The sequence below is a fragment of the Oryzias melastigma genome, linkage group LG13, assembly GCF_002922805.2.
Source record: "Oryzias melastigma strain HK-1 linkage group LG13, ASM292280v2, whole genome shotgun sequence".
Taxonomy (NCBI): domain Eukaryota; kingdom Metazoa; phylum Chordata; class Actinopteri; order Beloniformes; family Adrianichthyidae; genus Oryzias; species Oryzias melastigma.
In genome coordinates this window covers 26,304,541-26,312,442 of record NC_050524.1, presented here as the reverse complement: position 1 = coordinate 26,312,442, position 7,902 = coordinate 26,304,541, and positions in this window count along the sequence as shown.

The following is a 7,902-nucleotide window of genomic DNA, read 5'->3' as shown; positions in this document are numbered from 1 at the left end:
GAGGCTGAATATTCTTTCCTTTCACATTTTTCTGTTTCAGTTTTTGTTGGAGAGGGTTTCCTAAATGTGAGTTCTTTCCACATTAAAGAACGACCTTCTGAAATGATTGAAAGAATCTGAGACACACTACCCTTCAACAGGCTCCCTGTGGAAACATAACGTCATTGATGTGCAAATCAAATGGCCAGTATTTAAAGTTTAACTACAACAAAATGCCCCGATTTACAAAAAGAGTATGTGACAAAGTGAGCCACTGAGGCAGTGTTATTTGCTTATCAATGACCTGCAGGTCTTCAGGTTCTCCTATGTGTTTGGTTCACACCACACTTTGTTTTTCCAGATACTGTGGTCCACATCAATGGGCAAGTATCTGAGTGCATATTACAAAATCTGAATCTTCCAAAAGTATGAAGCTTATTGTTTACTTGTAAAGACAAATAAATAACCTTTGCAGTAATATTGCATAAAAATTGTCAAATGTCTGAGAGATTCTTGACTTTACATCTTTGCCAGCCTCCAAACCCAGACGGGTCCATCAGATTTCCAGATGGAGAAGTGTGATTCCTCCCTCCAGAGAAGGCGTCTCCACTGCTCTAGAGTCCAGTGACGGCGTGCTTTACTCCACTGCATCCACGCTTTACATTGCTCTTGATGTGTGTCTGGATGCAGCTGCTGCCATGGAACCCCATTCCATGAAGCTCTCTGTGTACTCAGACTGATCTGAAGGTCACATGAAGGTTGGAGCTCTTTAACAATTGACTGCAGAAAGTCTGTGACCTCTTTGACCTTCATCATCCTCTGACCTCTCTCCATCAGTTTACGTGGTCGACCACTTGGTGTCTGAGTTGCTGTTGTTCCCCAAACTCTTCCATGTTGTTCTGATAGAGCTGACAGTTGACTGCGGAAGATTTAGGACAGGGGTGTCGAACTCCAGGCCTCGAGGGCCGGCCCTCTGCTGGTTTTCCGGAAATCTTGCCTTATCTGCTGCTGATTATCTGGATCAGGTGTGTTTGGCCAATAAGGCGCTTCAAAGGCAGGTTGGTTGGAAAACATGTAGGACAGCGGCCCTCAAGGCATGGAGCTCATCACCTGTGATTTAGGACATTTCTCCAATGGATTTATAGTACAGGTGTCATCCTCTGACAGTTCCACACTGGAATTCACTGAGATCCTGAGAGAGGAACATTCTTTCACTGATGTTTGTAAAAACAGTCTGTATGTCTGAGGGCTGATTTATACACCTGTGACCAGGTGATTTAGACACCTGATTCTGATCATTTGAATAGGTAAGCCAATACTTTTGGTAATACAGTGTAGCTGAACTTTGATGTATGGGAGAAGGAAAACTGTCTAGTTGTGACACATTGCCTTCAGGGGTCTTTTGAGAAACTACAATGTTTGATACATCAGAGTCTGGGTCATTTTCAGCAATGTGAGCTTGTTTTGAACTCTGACTTTTACTTGTTTTTGGCTTTACCACCTCCAAATCAGATGATATCAGGCAGGCTGGTTTCCTTGTGAGAGAAAATAAACTGACCCGTTTTCCAGAGTCCATGGCTTTTCAAACGGAGTTTGCTGGTTTAAGATAACTTCAACCACACTTTTAGGGAGGAAATACAGCTGCAGACCATCTGTGTCACTGTCAGACTGTCAGGCCTGACCTGAAGGCGGATCGTCAGCTCTCTTGTATGGAGAAAAGGGGAAACATGTCTGAATCAACCACAGTAATGAATTAAACCATGTAGAATAGAATAGAATAGAATAGAAAATACTTTATTAATCCCTTTGGAGGTCCTCAGGGAAATTCAAGTTATGTAAACACACACTTGATGTTTTTTTTATGTTTTTGATTGACCTTACACCCTGCAGTTCAGGATATGCTCTGAGCTTCAGGCAGTGAATAACCCTTTGTGTTTGTTTCAGGTCTGCAGCTCTGAATCATGCTGTTTTCATGGCTGTGCAGCTCTCTGTCATTGTCTCGCCTCACTTGTTTCCCATCAGCGCTGCAGTTATGACAGTTACCAAAACCCTGGTCTGGTTCCAGTGCCCCTCCCTCTTCTGCTTTCTCAACAGCATTTCAGCTTTCAGATGAGTTGAGCCCTTCACCGTCCTTCATTCTTGAGCACACTTTTGTGCCTCCTGTGCGTAGACGATGGCCCTCTTACAGTTTACAGCATGATGTCCTCCAGCAACAGTTTTGCCAAAAACACACAGCATTAATCAGCCTCACTTTAGAGAAAGCTTGTGTGTTTCCATTTTTTTGCATGATTGCACAACATTGTGACATGATGACTCCTGAGCAGCCTGTGCTGTGCAAGCAGACCAAAGCAGGGGTTTACATTTTGACAGGAACAAGATTAGAGCCTGTCGTCCTCCCTTTGGTAGCTGCTTGTTTTAAGTTTTACACAGCAAACATGAAACCCTTTTCCATAAGTCAAATGAGTTTCTAGGTGGAGTTTTATTGAGGGTGTGTGGTCAGAGATTTGCTAAAGATTGGAAAGAGAGAAGCCAAAATGGGTTTGGAAATGAACATAGCTGTCATTTCTTTGAGTTTGTTTGTTAACTTTTTTTGGTGCCAGCTCTCCTGCTTTATCATTCTTTAGCTATTCAAGTTTATCTGAGTTCTTTATCCTTATTCTTTTGTTTACAGGACTGGTCTTTGCTGCTGTGTGAACATTTTGAAGTTTTGTTTTTTGTTTGACCCTGTCACCCTTCAGCCACACTTCTCATAGTTCTGACCTGCTGTTTCCCTCCATCCTAGCCAGCAAGGCCAAGTGGGCTCCATGTGGTTTTAAAAGTGGACAGAAAATTAAGGCCCCATCTGTGTTTGCCCACATTGACTTAAGGGGGGACCAGAGTGGTGAGGTTCACGGCTGGTGAGGTACTGATGTCATCAGTCAGATTTAGAGACATATGAACTCTACTGAGCCTGCGATTCACCGTTTGATTGACAACAGTTAAAGTGTGCTGTTAAAAATTACATGTCAGTATTTTTCTTCTGTTTACTAACTGGAACATAGAAAGAAAATTCCCAAGATTGTTGTTATTGACTTACTTTTACTTCTGAATGAAGTCTGTGTGCTCCTTCTGAAGAAACAGATGATAGTTCTGTTTATAGAAGTCTTCCTTTTCTTTCTTCAGTGTTAAGTCTCTCTGTCTCAGTGGAGATCTCTACCAGTGAAGAGTCTAAACAAAGTCTTGAATTTAGGGATTTTGAAAACAAAATCCCCCATTTAGAAAATTGCGCTAAACAATATTAAGAGTACTTGGACGGCTGCACTTGTTTTGCTACCGCTAATTCTATTATTTTTTAGCCGCGGTGTCACATACACTCTATGTGCTCACCAGCGCGTGCTTTGAAATCTCATTTTTAGCGGATTAAAAGACGAAATAAGTCACAAACTGGCATCAATGTAATCAGACAGAAGGAGAGAGATAAGAAAATGTGTTCATTTTAAAATAAAGGGTCTTTTATGATGATGAAAGACCGAAACAATACAGCGCATGTGTCAGCTACAGCTACAGTCAGTGTGTGAGACTCTGGGAGGCGGGGCTGCAGCTGTCTAACTAGCTTGCTACAGAAAAGCCCACCACAGCAGAGCTTGCTTGCATGCTATGCTGTCCACTGGGCAGCTGGCTAGTGGAGCGAGCTAACCCACTGAGTCTCCAGTGCTGTCAGGCCAGCGCTATAGCTTAAAAACACAGGACTTTAAAACTTCGGTAAAGTTAGAAAGATATTCACAGATTCACACTTCCAGGCTCAATAGCTCTTCAGAAAAACGTTCAAATATGACACCAAGTATGTCAATCAATCGTTATTATTTCATTATTACTTTATTATTTTAATTTGACCAATTTTAATAAATATATGAAGCATGAATAATATGCTCAATGGCTCTAGGAATATTAAAGCTAGAGTCACCAAACTTTCTGTACTGATTAATGGTGACCTTACAGGTCGACTACAACAAAGATCATGGCAAAGATTGACTTTATTAATTTGTCTGATTTTTTTTGCATGAGTATGGATCATATTTGGTCTAAAATGCTTAATAGATCTGAAGATATTAAAGTTAGAGTCACCAAACTTTCTGTACTGACTAATGATGAGCTCATTGTTCTACTACAACAGAGATTATGGCAGAAAATAAAATGAAGATTGTGACTTAAAAAAATATTTTGGTTGTAGTTAGGCTGGCATGACAAACGTTAGTTAAAGTTGAAGGTTTGGAAACTTTAGTATTGGGTTTTCAAAAATAACAGGTATTGGTCAGAATTAAAATGTCTTCAACAAAACTTACAAATAACCTTTAATCGAAAGTCTTTTTTTTTTAAATCCCCTTTTTTAAATCTTTAGAGATGTTTAACATAGTTAGAACAAGTATGATCCACATTCATGTAAAAAAAAAAAGAAGAAAGAAAGTACATTTCTGCCATAATTGTTGTAGTAGAACAGTAAGCTTAAGATTAACAAGTACAGACAGATGATGATGGTGACTTGAACTTTAAAATATTCAGAGTTAATAAACATTTTGGAACAAATATAATCCATATTTTGACAAAAAAACAAAATCTGAAAAAAAATGTAAAAGGAAATGTCTGCCATAATCTCTGTTGTAGTAGAACAATGAGCTCATCATTAGTCAATACAGAAAGTTTGGTGACTCTAACTTTAATATCTTCAGATCTATTAAGCATTTTAGACCAAATATGATCAATACTCAAGTAAAAAAATCAGACAAATTAATAAAGTCAATCTATGCCATAATCTTTGTTGTAGTTGACCCGTAAACTCACCATTAGTCAGTACAGAAAGTTTGGTGACTCTAACTCTCTGTGTTGATACAAGACGATTGACATACTTGGTGTCATATTTGAACGTTTTTCTGAAGAGCTATTGAGCCCGGAAGTGTGAATCTGTGAATATCTTTCTAACTTTACCGAAGTTTTAAAGTCCTGTGTTTTTAAGCTATAGCGCTCACCTGACAGCACGTCACTGGTGGAGACTCAGTGGGTTAGCTCGCTCCACTAGCCAGCTGCCCAGTGGACAGCATAGCATGCAAGCAAGCTCTGCTGTGGTGGGCTTTTCTGTAGCAAGCTAGTGAGCTCCACTGCCAATCCTTCGATCATTGGCCTACCTGCTCAACCACCTGAGCCACTGACTCTGGAAAATCTATGAAACCTGCACCACTGGGAACAAAATATTGAAGGATCTAATTGATCATGTCTGTTCTGTGTCACAGTCAGATTGTGTCATCCAAGTTTTAGTCTGTTTTTGTTTGAGTGACATGAATCAGCTTTTGCACAAATGTTCTTGTATTATTTTAGTTTATCATTTTGTATGTCATTTTTTTAAATTAAACTTTGCATACTTTCTCCTAGTTTAAGTGAATGTGTTTTGAGCAGTCAAAGCAAACTGCAGCTATATCTTACTGTTACTTTGGAAGTTTCTCTGAAGTCAATGCAAACGTCTGTATTTACATCTGTTCAAGCTGAAATGTTCAGTTCTGCCTGTAAATATTTCCACCCACACAGCAAGTATCAAAGGACCACTGAAGAAACAGTTTCAGTGACAGTAAACCCCCTGTTCTCTTAAGTTCCATATGCTCTGCTATCAGTTACTGCAGCATCAATCTCAGACATGATAGCGGTGGCCCTGTCAAACCTAATGGGCATGCTTCAATGACAAATTAGACTTCCTAAAGCCATCTTCCCCACTCCAAATGTGGACTTGGAGGAGAAGCTCTGACACTGCACAATCAGAGGGTCTTTATTGGAGGAGTCTATCATGTTGATTGAGCTCAAGTTTCGTCAATGAGGCACCAGCCAGGGCCAGAGCTCCCTGGGGCATCAGCAAAAAGGAAAGAAAATACAATAAAGTGTCAAGATCAATTAAGCTATAAATGCATTATGCCCAGCTCACTCGTTTTTACAGCAACACATTCTGGAATCATGTTTACATGATGTAGAAACGTTGCTGCATTCAGGCACCACGCCCCGTCGACCATTAAAACCATTAACTGACATCTCGGCAGACTCGGAACAGAATATTTTAATGCTGATGGAGCCCTGGCATAATTCCCCTATTATCACATCACATTTACTAATGGTAAACTGTAAGAGTTCATGGAAAGAATAGAAAAAAGAACCTACATAAAAACACTAAGGGAACTTTCTAGCTTTTAACCTTAACGATTGCTGAGCATTGATTGGTCTGTGTACGCATTAATACAAAGATAAGTCATAGTAGACTTCTATAGATCTGTTCGAGGTCGTCTCATCATCCTAATGTAATATGAAAGGCCTTTGTGAAAAACATGAGTGATTGCTGAGCACTGGAACAGGGCTGGACACCATTTAATGTTCCGCTTGAAATCTGCAGCCATTGATTCGTCTGCTGGTATAAAGCAGTAGAGTAATGCTACTCTAATGTGTCAACCACAAACAACAAGACTGTGAATGTGGAGGAGAAATGTCCAGATGACAAGGGTATACTGGACAAAAACATTGTTTTATCTCCAGGATCTCAATCTGAACCAGTTTTAGGAGCCATGAATTAACTGTTGTTTCTATTGAGGTGAATGAATGTTAGAATGTTTGCAGTAATATTGAGCAGGTAATCACCAGGTGAGTCACAGGTTTGTGGGCGGAGACGTTGTTTTTGTGATTTTAACTCACCTGTTGATTTGCACCTGGAAGTTGGAGAGGACAAGGTGAGCTGGGGCACCTCATTTTTTGTTGACAGCTTCTTTGCCCTTTTTGTGCGATTTATTTTCTTACAATAAGTACATTGAGTCATCCTAAGTTGATATAATTACATTTTTCATTAATAAAAGGTTGAAAGCATGACCTAGTTCAAGCCCCTTTGTTCAGTGCGCCACGCAGTAACCAGGCCCAGCTCCCATTTCTCAGTGACTTGTTTGTTTTTTGTTGAAGTTGCTACATCAGGTTTTGTTCACTTTAAATGATCAGAGACATCCACGTATGAACATAGAGACTCAGATTGTGTTTCAGAAAAACTCTTCATTCTTCCTCCAGTTGCCCTTTTTATCCAGCATGGATTACCCTGATGACCCTCTGTGACCTGAACAGACAGCAGAGCTCCTTTTCCAAAAAGCTGGGACAGCTTCGCTGTCATGAGGAAATCCTTTCTGTCACACAGAATCAGCCTGTGTAAGTCATCCTCCATGTGCCAGAGGTAAACTGTATTTTACTGTTGATCATGTACTTGAACCTCAAACCATTCAACAGTTTTTTAAAATACTGTTGGTTACACAAACTAATGCTGGTACACTGCTGCTGCAACAGCCCAGTTACCCAGTTTGGGAACTTTTTTTCGTATCTTATTATTTGGAGTTTTTTCAGTTGGCCAGAATTTTTTTAAGTTCAGGGTTTGTCTATTTTCTTTTGAGCTTATTTCAAAATTGTCTTTAGTTCTGTTGAATTGCGTATCTGATTTAGGCTCATATTTTTGCCCTGGCTCCTCACTCTACCACCATCACACACAGACACAGACACGCAATAACACTTGGCATTCATTTGTAATCACCAGCCTGATCTTTGATCACTTTACTTACTGAGGATTTAGTGAGATACTTCCATTTGTTTCATAAATGTTTCTATTTTCTTTATCCTGTTTTTGCTCTGCTACAGTTAGATCCTTCATGATCAATGTGGCCATTTTTTACTGAACCTCTTCCTGTAAACAACAGACTTTTGGTATTATAAGTTGTTTTCTACATAAACTAGGTACATATAAAATACTTTATCATTTTGGTTTTTGCGTATAGAGTTAGTGGACATGATGCAGAAGAGAAAGGTAGACATACTGTGTGTCCAGGATACCAGGTGGAAAGGGAGCAAGGCTAGAAGTTTAGGAGCAGGGTTCAAGTTGTTCTATCA